Raw genomic sequence first — 17923 nt, 5'->3', positions numbered from 1 at the left:
ATAGAAACCTAATATATGCCTTTTCCGCATTTCTACGGGCTCTTCTCCATGCCTGTATTCATTCCTTCCATCTATAAATATTTATTGAGTTTCCACTCTGACAAAGCCCCACTAGTTTCTGAGGAAACTTATACTTCTTGGCTTCCTGGCTCTAACCCTCTCAGCTTGGTAAACTTTTACTCACATTTGAGATCATTTTCAATATGTTGAATTGTGTCTTCCCCAAAAAACATGTTGAAGTCCTAAATCCCAGCACCTCAGAATGTGTCCTTACTTGGAAATACTACTGTTGTTGATGTGATTAGTTAAGATGAAGTCATACTGGACAAGGATGAGTCTTTATTCCAATATGACTGGTGTCCTTATAAGAAGAGAAAAGAGAGAAAACACCCATGTGACAATAGAAGAATGATACATCTACAAGTCAAGGAACTCTAAGAATTGCTGGCAAACACCAGAAGCTGGAAGACGCAAGGAATAAGTCTTCTTTACCTCTTCTCTATAGATTCTAGAGGGTGTATGGTCAAGATGACATCTTAATTTCAGACTTCTAACCTCCAGAATTGTAAGACAATAAATTTATCTTTTACTCAGTTTGTGTATTACAGCACCCTCAGGGAAACTAATACAAGTCCCCTTCTGCCTGAATTTCTAATTTCAGAGTGTCATTGACTGTTCAACAAACTTGTCTTTAAAAATCTCTCATGATCACTTATGATAATTTGTTTTAACGTGTTATTCATGTTGTTGTAGCAATTGCTACAGTTAGCACAGCAGAGATTAAAACACCCAAAATTTTGAGTTTGCAGCAAGCCAAATAATGAACACACAAACAGATGATTTGACTCATGTGTCAATGAACTGTCTATGTAAGCCCTACAATACCATTCAAGAGGGAAACTAAGTGAAAGGAGATGGGTCAAATACTATGTCTTAACACACATGAGTTCTGTTCTAGTGAAACAAAAAAAAACAGTGAGTTATGTTTTGATGAAAAATTAGAGGCATTGATGCATTTCATCAAAATTGAAACTAACAATTGGCAGCTTAACCTCAAAATGAACCTCCTTTATTTAATTCCAAATTTTCGCAAACTTTCAGTTTGACAAAAAAAAAAAAAAAGGCTTTGTAACTACTTCTGAATATTAGTATTTAAGGTAAAGTTGATTAAAAACAGCAGCAGCAATGCAATTAAGTAGTCTTTCAAAACCACTATATTCCCAGTGTTCACTCCTTCTAACTCGCATTTATTGTATATGATTTGTTTAGCAATTAATCATTAACTGCTTTGTTAAATGTCTCGTACTCAAGTCTTGTTTTCCATTTGTGAAAAGGCCTATGTCCCTGTCAAAGTTAGCAATATCACGAAGGCAGTGAGTAGTTCCTGCAATTATTGTTAATGCCACCTTAGCAACCCAAGCAATCCATACAGTTACACATCGATGATTAAAATTCTTTGTAAATTCACGCTTCACACCAGCATCGCATTGATTTAAAAAGAATATCTAAGTACAAAGAAAAACTACTTATTTATAAAATGATAGGACTAAATCCATTTATGTTCTGTGTTAATACATAAAATTAAAATTAGAGAAGGAATTTGCATTTCTTAATTTTATAGGTAGACGAAAATATTTTATTGGAAATATTCCTTTTAAAAACTTCTAACTAAATACTTTTCCAAAAAAAAGAAATTTTAAAGAAATGTTAATGAGTTATAATAAATAAAAGTTCTAGCTGCTGTAATGAAAAGGTACTATAGTAAACCAGGCTCAAATACACGGATTAATCAAGCTCTGTTAGTGATTATTTACGGTATTGTTTTATTACCATATATGTTTTAATATTATAATATGTTTTAACGTACATTTGCCAAGATTAAAACCACAGTACTGCATTCATACCAAGTTAACATTAATTGGATAATATAGCAATTAAATATATATATATAGTTATGCATATTACTAATTTTAATTCATTTTCCAATTATATGTTTTATTTTCTTATAAGAAATTGATAATTTTCAAACCACATTAGTCTGTTAAGCCTGTCGTAAGAAAGTACCACAGATCAAATATATTAAAGCACAAGTATTTATTTTCTCACCATTCTGGAGACTAAAAGTCTACAATAGGGTATAGGTAGAATTGGTTCCTTCTGAAGGCCACAGGAAGAATTGATTCCAGGACTCTCTATTTGGTTTGGAGATGGCCATCCTCTCCCTTTGTCTTCACATTCCTTCTCTCTATACAAATCTGTGTCCAAATATCCTCTTCTCACAAGGGCCCCCATCCAATTGGATTCAGGCAAACTCTAATGACCTCATTTTAACTTAATCACCTTTGTAAACATCCTATCTCCAAATTCAGTCATGTTTGGGGGAAGTTAGGACTTCACAATGAAACTTTTTCAAGGGGGAACACAATTTACTGCGTAACACATACAAAATTCACAAAACAATATTTAGGAGACTTCAAGAAGCCATAAGTTCTTTGAACTTCATAAAAGCAACAATTTTTTTTATGCTTGGTATACAGTGGCAGTTTTATTAATTCTGAACATTTAGCTATTTTTTTCTGAACTACTTTTGTTGTTATGGAATAGTGAAAACTAAGAGCATCACATTTGCAAAATCCAAAATAATAATATTTAAGATAATAGGAATGTTAATGAAGTACACAATAAGGAGAGTTTATACTGCTTTATAATTTTCATACATCTTGATTTTTCAGACTTTGAGATGAACAAATCAAGTTAAAAAGAACCCCAAAGTCTGGTCTAAAAAGCAAAAATAAACTGTTTCATACTGGGATCCAAGAGCCAACACTATCCAAGGCAACTACAGATTCAGAGCTGTAACTGTCAGTTTGGAGCTGGTTTTGGACCATGACCAATCTCCAGCTTCATTCTTTTGCTCTAACATGTCAGTCACACCCAAGTGGAAGGTGCAGGACCTATGCCTAGGAGCATACTGCCTCCTCTGAGCTCTGACTGCCAAGCACAGGGAGATCCTTGATCTTCCAGAAATAACTACTAACCTTAACTTTTTAGTGCTTGGAAATCTATTAGTAAATGTGTCTGATAAAAACCAAAATATTTCTGGGAAATATCACATATTAGTTTTCAAATCTTGCATGAGATACATTATTTTGATCACAGGACATCTTTGCCTGACAGAAAATCTAATTTCTTTAAGAATGAGAAAGCAAGTAGATTTTGAGTGTCTGTAAAAACAAGAGACTAAGTAGAAATTTCCCTTTCCTTTTTGGGGGGGAAAGTCAAAAAACAAGCTAAAATTACTCAACACAGAGGTGAAGGCCCAAAGATGTTCTGTTTTTTTACTTCAAAATTCCTAAGATACTAAATACACATATTTAATATGCACATTTGTGTAAATATATATTATTAATAAATATGAGGCAAATAAAATTTAATTATTAATCAGATAATAAGGAAAAGTAAACCAAGGATAGGAATGTGAGGATTGTGTTATTTTGTCATTTGGATTCATTTCAGAAAACTTGAGATTGGGAGATGGGGGGAAGAAAGGGGAAAAGGTTATTTCTTATAAGAAATAGTCCATATTCAAAATTGTAAGATTTTTTGGTCAGAAATTTGCCTCATTGAACAATTTGAATTTTAATCCCTCCTATGCTCTTAATTCCTAAACTTTCCTTAATTTTTTTTATAATTGATCTGAGCAGTTAATCGAATGCTTATTTGCAGATTTTGCACAATTTCATGAATGACAGTGTCCAGCAGAGCACGTCTATTTCACTATTACTTTGAATCCATACACCAAAGAAATTCCAGACATTTCATTACCTTCCACATTTTTTTGAGAGTTGAAATGTGAAAGTGAGATGGAAAGATGGACAGCTGAGGAAGAGTAACCATAAAAGAAGAGGCAAGCTAAACACAATAAACCTAATCTTGAACACAAATGCACACAGCTGTGCAGTTTTCAGGCCCCAGAGAACCTGTCTATGTGTAATGCAATATGAAAGAAAAACATCCTTGTTCTTGGAAGCAACTTCTCCATTTCTTGTGCTTTCTTATTTAAATAATCTGAGATCACAAGACATAGGATACACTTAAAAGTACTTCCTCCTTTTCAATGACCTTTCAGCTCTGAAAGGCCAGGTGAAAAAAGGAAAAATATCAAGATGTCTATTCCTAACTCCAACTATTATCTTTTGTGGAGAATGTCATCTTCTTTGAGAGCCTCTAAAGGTGAAAAGAAATGTATGCTAAAAAGTACCAATATATATTACTGATATATTAAAATATTTGCAGTTTCATGGAAGAGTCCTTTATCTATTTAAATAAAGTTAAAGAGCACCTAATGCAGAAGATATTCAATGTTTATGAATACATTAATGAGTTAATTAATTAAAATTTATTTTTTCGACCACTTGGAAAATTTTATGTAAGATGGCTAATAAAGTATATGAAAAAACTGTGTATTTTCTAGGTAAATGAAGCATGAATGAACAAGACATTTGGATTTTAAAGGTTTTTATATCAGAAATTTTAAGCTCTCATAAAACAAACTTACAGGTAGTGAATGGTATAGATATTCAGCCTGAAATACGTTGTTTAACTTAGTGCATATCCTGCCTGCTATTGTAAGCAAATTCCAGTCATCGATCTCCTTTTTTATCACTTTTCCTATCAGAAACTGAATACCTATTTGGAAAATGAGAACACATGAGTCACTGATTATGACTGAACCTGGAACTCATTCCTACCACCTCCATTTCTGAGCAACAGAAAATAGAAAAGCCCCACTAAAAACCACTAAACAAGGTCCTCAAATCCTTTGCATGGGAGCTCCAGCCAGGCAAGCCTAGGAGACATATTGAGGTGCTTGTAGCCAATGCTCAGGAAAAAGAATTACCTTTGGGTATTTGAAGAGAGTTTCATTCGTCACATAACAGGCTGATGTGCGACACACGGATGGGGAAGGAATAAAGGTAGTTGATTCATTCTTGAGTTTTAATGTCTGTCTTCCTTTTATCTCATGTACCTGGGAGACAGCAGTGCTTACCAGAATGCTAATGACTCTTTTATTCCCTTTTATGAACTACAGGAATCCCCTTTCTCTATACTTCAACACCCATGTGCAAAAAAAAAAAAAAAAAAAATTCTGTACTTCCCTGCTCCAACAAAGAATTCAAACACACTTTTGCTTACCCTCTTACACTTTGATGTTTGAAGCAAACAAAAAAGAATTTGTTATCTCAGAGTAAATAACAACTAAAAGTGAAGAAATAAAAGTAAAACTTTGCCTGCCCTCCTGTCTTCCCAACTTTATTTTCCTGTAAGCCTTTTAGGAACAAAAGAAAATAAAAGGTTACACATTGGTGCTGTTTGTTTTGTACACAAAATGCTAAAGGACTTTCATCTGCACATATGTGGAAAACCAACTGCAGTTAACATGGACATTTCCCTCAAAGGGGCAGTAGTTAGAGGTTTGGATATGAAAAGCTGAGAAAAGCTGGAGGATGGACAGTGATGGGAGAGGCTAGGGGCTGAGGATACACTTAATACAAAGAGTGATGCGTACTTGAAGATGCTACTTCCCTATTGGCTACAAAAGTACTCCTCTTCCACCAGGCTTAGAGCAAGGTAAAAAATAAAGATGTAGGTCTGATGACATTGATAGTAGGAGTGACAGGAAAGAGTAACTGCCAGGAAAAAATGAGAAATCAATAGAAATAAATGTCAGCCCATCTGGAAGTAGAGTTTCAGTCCCTACTTAGCCTTTCTAAGTGCTAACATTTATTACTCGATTTATGTAGCATGATGGTTCAAATAAGAATTATTTCTAATGGATCTGTTTTTATTTTACATTGGTTGTTAGTTCATAAACAATGAGTAAGTTATTATAAAGAAATTTTGTATTTAAAATGTCTGTAAATCAGGTAAGTGAATATGCTAAAAAATGCCAGGTTAAATTATTAATGCCTTATTTATAGTACTGATGTAAAAACTGAGGTAAAGACCAATAAAGAGACTTTTTCAAAGAAGGGATGAGATTAGAATTCCTAATCTCTGTGTTTTCAAAATATGGCTATTATACCGCCTTCTTTATTTCTAAGTTTAAAATTAAGCCTAAAATCTCTAAAAGCCATGTTCACATATAACAATAATGGTACAATAAATTAAATAAAAATTTTAATATAAAAATCAGGAACTCATAAGTTATGCTATTTTGTATGGTTGCTACCAGTATTAAATAAATTTTAAATTAGTTTGCAAAGTTATGGGCACGTCACTGAAAAATATGGTAATTTGTCTTTATTATGAATTATTTTACCAAGAACAGTTGATGTTTTATAGGAACTGGTTGAACATAAATTTTGGGTTAAAAAAAAATAACCTGATACAATTATAGAAATCATCCAGAATCAAATCACAATTACCTAAACTCCTTAACTAATTATTTTTTCTGATAATAGACTGGAAGTTTTCACTTTAATTTTCTATGAGGGCTAGGCTTTCAATTTTATTTTATAAGAAATGTACATGAATGAAAATGTCATACAGTGGCATTTGCAAAGGCATTACAAAATATAATTTATAGTACTATTTTTTCTCATTTAACCTATATTTCAAGAAATTGGAATTTTTATGTATTCTACCATCACATTTACTTGCAATTTTCCAGTAATCTTAGGAGATCCTCTTTAAAAGTCTACAAAATCATGAGGCTAAGGATACCTCTTCATTTGTATTTAGAGGGAAATTAATTCTTTAGAATCTGCATTTGTCTTTTTAAATGACAGTAGATTTGTCTCAAGTGTGAAATCATAAATTTAAAAGTTAAAAGGCCTCTGGAGTGCACGACTAGCAGTTGTCCCTTGATGAGACTACTGACAATGGCAGCAGATGACAACCTTCAATGCAACTATTGTCATGTGTTTGCACATGAAATTTATGGATAGAGGTTTTAATTCTCCTCTTCTAAGGTTGGTGTGGTTTGCCTTGTAGAAAAGAAGCAATTGTTATCAGTATGTAACTGAAGTCTCTAGGATGTGATTCCATACTTAAGGCATGAAGAATTAGCAATGCTTTCAGCAGTCCCCAGGGACTAGCTTAGGCTTTGTGACTGATCAACAGGGTAACTATCCTGGTTATAATCCTCACATTACATTCCAGAGGAAAGGCATCACTGTACCTCTAGTTTTCTTAGTTATATTATTTATGACCACAGTGAAGACTTATACTAATATTAACTGGACAACTGTATACAGATGTGTCACCTAAAACGGTTAACCCAAGGCGGTAAAAATGTGTCTCAGTCTCACCATTCATCCAGCAACAGCTGACAATTTGGCAGCAATCTGTGTTATGTTAAGATTTCCTAGTATATCTATTTGTACTGTTGCTTGAGGAATCATATGAGAGTAAAAAGCATGTTTTGCAGAATACATTATGAAAACAATTATAGGGTATATGCCTATCATTAAAAAAATCTTGATGATGTTATGCATGCATATATGAGGAATGAGAAGGCAAGAATAAATGCCTGGGTGAAAAGTTTCATACATGGCTGAAATTTTTTTTGTAACTTTGAAATGCATGCTTTTTCTCTATGGAAGTGGAATTACACTTTTGCCTTGCCTTTGAACATTTTTAAACAACTGACACATGTTTCAGAGATGTATTGCTTACTCTTCCCTTAATAAGAAAAAAAAAAATCCTGGTAAATAGTCTAGCAAGCATAGAGAATAAAATAACTGGAGGCCACATACAGCAATTTATAGTTTTATAGTTTATCTTTGGATAGTTTCAGTCTTCTATATTTACTGGATCTGCCTGTGGAAAAGTCTGTTAATCTGATGGCCAACGTGTTTGTTCTGAGTCACTGATTAAGGAACACTGATGTGAGCATTTTGTTGTGTTTTCCGGCTAATCACAACAGCATTTCAGAGCTGCAGAGTTTCCAACTGCTTTCTTCATCTTTGGCATATATAACCTACTTGGAGATAGCTAACTTTTAACTATTTTTCCATTTTTGAAATAGTGTGTTGGATATAAAGTTTAATATTTAGTACAGTACAATTTTGCCTTTGTTTTCTGTTTGTCAAGGTACAGTTTTCCCAAGTAGACAAGCATAAAATCCTTTCATTATTCCCAGTCCACTTAAAAAATAACATTATTAACAAAGAATATGCTTATAATAAGAATTATAAAGATCCAAATGACAAAAATATCATGGAAAATTAAGTTAGAAGTAGAATTGAAAAACAGTCCAAAATCCTCATTTTAACTGAATTTTTATTTAGAAAATATATCCATTTCAGATGCTATATAAACTCTTTTTATATAGGAAATATAGATTAAATAATTAGTGTGTTTGGAAACTTTAGACACACAGAGCTATAGAAGGCTATAAAAATAAGTAAAGAAGCACCTACTCAATGAAGCATGTAATGAGAAAAAGAAGATTTTACTGTGTTGTAACCCATATATGATTTTTCTCTCACTTTCTTATGGATAGCACATCAACATTTTGTCTAACATAGTCTAGGTAAGCAATGGATCCCAGAGCAAACACTAGAGATAAACAGTAAAAATTGATTAATTGAACTACTTAAAAAAATGTTCTCTGCCTGATGTCTTAATGTTCCTGGTGATTTACTTCCCAAGATGTCCACTTCATATTGTTTTCATTGGATGATTGGAATAGAGGACCCTTTCACTGTTGTTTGCTTCACTGGAGTTGAGATGGAATGGTTCCAGTTGTGTAAACAGCTCTTGGTGATCTTCCAGCCTTCTTTCCAGTGCCCCATGGAGAGGCAGTTGATTAAGCAGGGCATGGTATGGGCAGGTGCTGCACACAATTCCTTCATAGTTTCACCATCCCCCTGTGGACCTCAAGTGTGATTCTAGTCCTAGTTCTTTCATGAATTGGAACAACTAATCATAATTTACTCTGAGGTGATTTGGGTCATGTACACAAATTGCAGATAGAATTAAGTTAATAGAGTCCTTTTATTGTATGCTTGGCCAAAACCAGACCTCCTGAGAGGAAAGACTAATTGACTAGTCACTTCATGCATTTTTATGCCCACATAGAGGGCCTTGAATATAAGCAACTAAGAGTATCCAATTGACACAGAGGATTTGGCTCTCCTGACTGAAATTTATCAACTGCAGAAGTTTATATATCTGATGTACTTTGTTTATTTGTTTGTTTGTTTTTCATGGAAGGAATGTCGAACTAAGAAGGAAAAAGATTTTCATGACAAAAGAAGTATTTTCCAAATTACTTATGCATTAAGCCTCATGCACAAATACCTACTTTCATAAATCTTAGAGAGGGCTATGATGTCTTCTAAATATATTTTTACATATACTTTTAAGAAATAATATTTTAGGGGAAATAATTTTCAAATTTTTAATCTATATTTAATAGAATATTTTGAAGGATTTGTGTTTCACTTTTAAATCTGTCTGTATACTGGAAACAATGTCAATATGTCTGATACAAATAGTTTTATGAACATGATTATGACAACAAAAGAGCAACCAAAATTATTTGGGAAACTTACTTTAATGTTTACTAAGCGATTTACTTTCCTGTAACACATTGTGGATAGCACATCAACATCCCAGAACTTGCCTTTTTCTCAAAGCCTGGGGAAGCGATAGATTCCACAGCAAACATTAGAGATAAACTTAGTAAAAACTGCTTAATGGAAGCACTTAAAAGCCATTTCTTTGTTCTGTATATTTCTTTTAGTGACTGTATTTATGAATTCCATCCCATCTCTTTTGCTAGAACTATTGAATTTCCTTAGCCTCTTTTATTTAGTTTTCTGTTATATTGCCTTTTTTTTTTTTTTTTTTTTTTTTGAGATGTAGTCTTGCTCTATCAGCAGGCTGGAATGCAGTGACAGAATCTCAGCTCACTGCCACCTCCGACTCCCAGGTTCAAGCGATTCTCCTGCTTCAGCCTCCTGAGTAGCTGGGATTACAGGCGCACACCACCATGCCCAGCTAACTTTTGTATTATTAGTAGAGATGGAGTTTCACCATGTTGGCCAGGATGGTCTTGATCTCCTGACTTAGTGATCTGCCTGCCTCGGCCTCCCAGAGTAGTGGGATTACAGACGTGAGCCACCGTGCCCAGCCCATATTGCACTTTTTAAGGAAACATTAAATCATAAGGTGGTGAAAAAATAAATGTTATGCAATATACTGCTTAATTAACTGTATGTGCTCTGGAAGATATTTAGTATGTACTTACATTAAAAGTAGATTTCTACTATTGCAAGGTCAATGGTTCTTAACTCTCCTGTTATGCATCAGAATTTTTTGGAGAAAGATACTTCTCTCATTTAAGATCAGGCAGTCAATTTGTGAAGATGAGTCCCAGGTATGAATATTTTTTAAAAGATGTGAATATCTTTTAAAAGCTCCCTTTATTCTAATGTGCAGCCAGATTTAAGACCCATTTTTCTATTGAAACTAATACTTACAAATTGTTTACTACATACCACATATGGTATTATGCATACTTCAAATTTTTTGTTTCATCAAATTTTTAATTATTACCAAACATAGTGGAATTATTGAATTAATCAATCTTGAGAACCCAAAGTTTAGCTTTTCTAATTGCTTTATAAAATTAGCTTATAACAAATTGATATGTCTCCTTAACTTCAGAAATGAAAAGTTTTTAAAAACTTAACTTATTCGATCAGGGGCAGTGGCTGACACCTGTAATTCCAACACTTTGGGAGGCCGAGAAAGGAGGATCACTTGAGGTCAGGAGTTCGAGACCAGTCTGGACAATATGGTGAAACCCTGTCTCTACTAAAAATACAAAAATTAGCTGGGTGTGGTGGCGGGCGCCCGTAATCCCAGCTACTTGGGAGGCTGAGGCATAAAAGTTGCTCGAACCCGGGAGGCGGAGGTTGCAGTGAACTGAAATCTTACCATTGCACTCCATCCTGGCCACTTGGGTCACGAAATAGCAATTTGTCACCTACGCCACAAAATTTTGATTTAATATACAAAAAAAAATTAAATGAGATTTGTATATCAGAAAAGTTTACATTATTTTCAGTTGTACTTGAAGAGACTTATCTTAATTTCTTTTCAATGAATAGCGAAATTCTCTTGATGATTTTCCATGATAGTATCTTCTAGAAAAAATAGAGGTATGGACTAAGATAAAATTTAAATAAGACAAATAAGCCTTTGCTTTTCTGTCTGAAAGAATATCCAATTAAGCCTACTCTCATAATTTATTACTAAATTTTCGGCAATTTCTGAAGTACAATAGTTAATGCCATGTTTATCTGCATTGTCAATATCGCAAATATTAAATTAAAATTTTAAAGTATATTAGACTTCTCTGTGCAATATTATAATAATATAGAAATTTAATGATACTTTTTCTTTCTATAAAGTGATATTTTCATCTTACTGCAAAAGATTATCAAAAAAATCATGTAAGATTTTTCTCAGTAGCCATAAAAATTTGTTTATATGTATTTGTATTTAATATATGTTATTACTAGCATAAGGATAAAAACATAATTTTACTAAATTGTTTACATATATGTAGCACTATTATGTAATGTAACACCAATATATAATACATATAATAAATATATTCATAACACACATATTGCATATTATAGATGGAGGCAATGTATTCAACATATCCTTTTAATGAATATGAAAATATATAAACTAATGTATATATAATAAATTTTTAGTCCAAATTGGGTGTATAAAACAATTAGTATATTTTAAGTCCAAAAATAGGCTTTAGACAACAGTGTGTTTCTTTATAAGTGAATGCAACACACAAATTTAAACGATGCTTTCAGATTGTTGAGGTTGTTTAGCCTTTCAGTATGCCAAACTTAACTTTTCTACTCTTAAAATGATGTAGTTTTTGTGTATTTTGAGTGAATAACGATTTTTTCCCCCACCCTAATAAAAGATATAGATTCCCCATTCTTTTGTACCGCTAGAATTTAGAGCAAAGAATGAGAGAGAACGTTAGATTTCCTATTCTCTGTGACACTCTAGGCCAGGGACAGATGATAGTATTGTTAAGAAAATCTTTTAAAGGGTGGTGGTTGGCAGGATAATGTTTTAACTTGTCTGAGATATTAGAAATTTCTAATTTAAAGTTTCAGTTTTGCATCATTGTCCTAGACAAATCTCAAGCTACAACTCTAGCCTTTCCCCAGGGCATACGGGGTTTTCCACATGAAACATAGCAAGTCTTTTAATGAAAGACATGGTTTATTAATCTTTCTGAATTTATAAGACAAGACTTTATGGTAGAGACTGGGAGAGTTGCAGAGAGAGATTTTTCCAGTGGTCATTTACAATTAGATAATGTTTCATCATTTACTTATTAGATAATGAGTTCTTTGGGGAGTCAAATTATTATTCTGATTATAAATAAATCAGCACAACATAATCAGCTAGTAGTTACAAGGCACTGTCATTTAGAGTCTTGGATCTGTAATCAGTTCCTCTGGATTCCAGTAGCTATCATTTGAGACTATAAATGTGTTTTTACCATTAAGTATTTACTTCATTTTCCATACGGGGAAATAGTGACAAAAGAGTGTGTTCTGTGAACAGAAACATGGAATTTCTGATGGGTTGTGCTTTCTGTTCATTATTTCTATTTGGTTTCGGTAGTAGTAATGAGCTTTTAAATAGAGACATTGACTTCAGTGGATGTGGCTACCAGAATAAAATAAATATCAAGGGTGTCTTCCCGGCCATCAAATAAAACACCCCTTCAGTAAAATGATCACTTTTTTATTCCTTCATTATGAAAATATTTGACTTTCAGTGGAATTTTTTTCCACTCAATAAAGACCAAATTTCTATTTATATTAAAAAAAAAAAAAAAACTTTCAGTGCTTTTAAACTACTTCCATTCCCTTCTTTAGAGTATTGGGGTGACAGGAGATGGGGCATAGAATCGACCTTTCAAAGGGATTAGTTTTCTTTATAACAACACAGAAATCTTCAACATTAAAAAAAAAAAAAAAAAAAAAACGTTATTCAGTATTTTCATGGCTCAGCACATGCTTGACTGACCTTTGACCATAACAAAGCATTAGAATTGACATAGAAAGAAAAAAAATATTTTTGGAAAGAGGCTATTATTAATAAATAGTTCTGATTTTAAAAATATATACTGTTGAGTAGGAAGACTTTTAGTGAAACAAACCGTAGTTGTGTCTTCCTACAGGAAAACCTTCTGACTTACTATTTAGTTTGGTTCAGGACCTTTTCTACTTATATCTGGTATATACATAGAAGTCTGAAAAGAAAACGTAAATCTGATAGGATCATGCCAGTAAACCATTTGTTTCTAGTCTTTATCTGAAAATAAAACAGTAATTTAATTTTTTCAGTGCTTTGAAAATAGGATTGGTAAGAATTTTAGGAGTTGAAATCATATCTCTCTCATTGGGAAGTCTTTATTATAGAAATAAACATACTCATCTGAATATACATACATATATACACATATACAAAAGTTTTATATATATATAATCAATTTACAATGAATTTAGAACAAAGTATTTCACTTTTTATTGTAGAGCAGAGATAAACTTTCTCAGAGCCTATTGTTTCCTTCCACTATCTACTTCTCCTCCTTCTGTTCATTCTCATTCATTCAGAAAAAGGAAAGAAATTTTGGTTGACAATGATTGTTTATCACTGAGATCAATAATACCATGTCTTGCCTGTACTATTCGTTCACTTAAAGCCATTTTTAATACGACTTTCCAAGCTGCTACAGGGCTGGAAATACTTCAAAAAGTATTAAATGTCAGTCTTCATTGTTCTGAGGGACTATCTAGTCTTGTTTCTATTTTGGGAACATGATTTGGCATTTACGGGATAGATTGTTGCCTTGTTTCTAACTGTGCTCAATCTTATGACTACACTTTTTATATCAGACTACTCTTTCTACCCATGTAGAAAGCTGTAAGATGCTTTTTTTCCACAAATGTTAGTGTTTCTCTGAAAAAAAAAAGTTATTGATATAAATTGTACCTATCCCCAGAAACTAGTATAGCACCTTGTCACACAAGAGTTTTTCTATGACTATTTGTTGAATGAATAATTAAGGTATGATGATTTAAAAATTCATTGGTTAATCATACAATATTTCATTTTACTTGCTTTTATCAATATATGTCTTAGTTATAATAGGCATTTTATCTTTGAAATTATTTTACCATGAAAATTTACATGGTCATCTAGAAAACTTTGGCATATTCTCTATTCATTATTTAGTCCAATTAATGATGCCTTTGAGTGTCAAGGTAAATGATCTGAGTGGTTACACTGTTAACTTTTCAGTTTCTACTTTGTAATTTGAGCAACCATTTTTCTGTAAATTTTCACCATAGCTATGTGGCTACTATTCTAGCATTAATTTGACTTTGAAACTAATCTATATCCCAATTATAACTGCCTTATAACCAAGTTCCATCTTACTGGTAGTTCTACCATGTTAAGAAAAGTGCAATGTTAGTTAATACGTGACTTTTTTTATTAGGATGACTGATTGAGGAAACTTCAAGTAAGCCTAACTAATATATATATGTGTGTGTGTGTGTGTTTTTGTGTGTGTATGTGCATATATATGTGTGTGTGTATATGTGTGTGCTTGTATCTTACTGGTAGTTCTACCATGTTAAGAAAAGTGCAATGTTAGTTAATACGTGATTTTTTTATTAGGATGACTGATTGAGGAAACTTCAAGTAAGCCTAACTAATATATATGTGTTTGTGTGTGTGTGTGTGTATATGTGCATATATATGTGTGTGTGTATATGTGTGTGCTTGTATATACACACACATATATGAGTGTATGTATATATGCATGTATATTATACACACGTATATATACGTGTATATATGTACATATGAGTATATATACTGTATATATATGTTATTATATATACACACACATATATATATCTTTGCCTAAATACTATAGATAGATAGGTAGGTAGGTAGGTAGGTAGGTAGGTAGGTAGATAGATAGATACAGATAATTCTTTCCCCAGGAATCTTATTTTCCAATATTTAAATAATAACACATCTGCTAAGATTAAATATGTTCTTGTAGCTTGATTGATCTCTGTGTTTGGATACATTGGTGAGTACCTTTTCTACAAGCCTTTGTAACTAGGACAAAAAGACCAAGCTATATAAATAGTCCCATTAGACCCTAATTTCCAAATTGGCCTTCTTTAACTCTAACTTTTGCTTAAAGACTCTAATATTTTAGTTTGGTAATATTGTCTGACATTCTATATGAGTTTCAGAAAACAAATGCAGGGCTCCAAAACCCTTTTTTAGAGACCACCAAGCTAGGGCGTGCTTGCAACTTAGTTCCAATAGAAGTAAATAACCCTATGTTAAGAGTTGTAGTTTCTTTTGGAGCTCATGATTCTCATATGTTTCTGGTTTATGTAGCCACCCATGTCATTATAAATAATGAAATACAGGGTTAAAATACCCAGAAGTGATGAGAATTGTAGTCATAAAAAAATCATATTTTTAAGCACTTGTCAAAATTCAAATGGCAAGTGCAGAATTTTCATATGGTAAACCTCACTGAGTGGTACCATGACTATCGTAACAAATCAGACTCCTTTAAAAATGTTTACATTAACTTTTCATTGCTATCAAATTTTGTATTGTTATCTAAAATTCTGCATTAAACTTGGATATATTCTGTTCTACACTTCACAGTAGATTTGTCGACATAGAAGGAAACACTAGGAGAATAATATGAGTGGTGAATTAATTTCCTTGATACTCTCTTTTTTCTTCCTGTGGTTTAGCTTAGTAAGAAACCCATCAAATAATCACACATTAAGTTAGGTCTGACAAATATCTCTTTTTTTTCCTACAGGAAGACTATATTTGTTCTCGCTAATGTGTCATTTTAATAATCACTAGGGTGGGCAGGGTGCGGTGGCTCAGGCCTGTTATCCCATCACTTTGGGATGCCAAGGCGGGTGGATCACTTGAGTTCAGGAGTTTGAGGCCAGCCTGGCCAACATGGTGAAACTCCATCTCTACTAAAAATAAATAAATTAATTAATTTTAAAAATTAGCTGGGAATGATGGTGAGTGCCAATATCCCAGCTACTCGGGAGCCTGAGACGTGATAATCCCTTGAACCTGGCAGGCAGAGGTTATAGTGAGCTGAGATCCCACCACTGCACTCCAGCCTGGGCGACAGAGTGAGACACCATTTCAAAAAATAAAAATAAAATAAAATAAAATAAAATAAAGTAAAATAAAATATAAAATAAATCACTAGGGCAAGAGAACTTCACCTCATTTCCTTGTTTTTTGTTGTTGTTGTTGTTGTTGTTGTTGTTTGGTTTGTCTCTTGCAGGTAAATACTCTCCTATTTGTGAAGTGTTTAGTAAGAGCTACTGGAATCATCTTTTTTCTTCAAGTAGATCAAACTTGTCTATCCCATGGCCCATGGGTGACATACATATGGCCCAGGACAGCTCTGAATGCAGTCCAGCACAACTTCATAAACTTTCTAAAAATGTTATGATTTTTTTTGAGATTTTTCTTTTTAGCTCATCAGCTATCATTAGTATACTTTATGTGTGGCCCAAAACAATTCTTCTTCTACCAATGTGGCCCAGGGAAGCCAAAAGACTGGACATCCCTGTTGTAGATATTTAAGAAAAGGTTTCCATTTTGTACTAAGAAATTACTAGGTTGTTTTTTTTTTTGGTCCTATTTTCAATTTTTTATTTAAGAATTTGCAACTTGATTAGGGAGCCAAAATTATCCCAAATATTACACATGGTCAAAAAAAATCAATGAAATAACATAATATTTGGCTCTTTGAGTAGAAAAAAATATATGTGATCACTTTAATATAAATCTCTGGGCCAAGCGCCATGGCTTATGCCTGTAATTTTAACATTTTGGGAGGTGAAGATGGGCAGATCACTTGAGCTTAGAAGTTGGAGACCAGCCTGAGCGACATGTCTAAATCCCATCTTTACTAAAAATACAAAATTTAGCTGGGTGTGGTGGCACACGGTTATACTCCCAGCAACTTGGGGGACTGAGGTGGGAAGAACTCTTGAGCCCAGGAGGTCAAGGGTGCAGTGAGACCTATTCAGGCCACTGCACTCCAGCCTGGGTGACAAAGTGAGACCTTGTCTCAAAAAAAAAAAAAAAAAAGTATATATATGCACACACACGCGCACACACACATATATATAGACATATATACACACATATATATGCACACAGACACATAGATATATGCACATATATGTGTCTATATATATTATATATACATATTATCTATAATATATTTATGCATATATATACATATATACACACATAGATGTATACACACACATATATATACACATGTATGTGCGCACGCACACACACACACACACACATATATATAAATTTTCCAGTGAAGAAATTCACTCCCAGGAAGGTGAGATGATTTTAAATATCTTGCTTAAGGTAACAGAAATAGTGAGGTATGGCAGAGGGAAACTTATGTGAGTTGAGATCAAAATTAGGGCCTAGCTGGCTTGGCAAATTCCTAAATGTCTACAGTTGTAAACTCTTTAACAATAGGAGCTATCAGATTCTTCCTAACTCTAATTTATAACCCAGACCACTACCACAACTCTAGATTAGACAGAGAACTGGCCTTATAATCTTTGCTGATAAGCAATACCAGACCTTAAACCAGTTTCAACAAACTTGTAGGGTCTGTGCACAAACGGTCTTTGTGTCCTATAGCTCACCTTTTGATATAAAGAGACACATTTCATCCATTTTTATGCCAGCACTCTGCTCTAAGGTGAACATGGAAAGTATGTCATAGTTAGGT

This window comes from Macaca nemestrina, chromosome 4 (genome assembly GCF_043159975.1).
Source record: "Macaca nemestrina isolate mMacNem1 chromosome 4, mMacNem.hap1, whole genome shotgun sequence".
Classification (NCBI taxonomy): Eukaryota; Metazoa; Chordata; class Mammalia; order Primates; family Cercopithecidae; genus Macaca; species Macaca nemestrina.
This window is presented reverse-complemented; position numbering follows the sequence as displayed.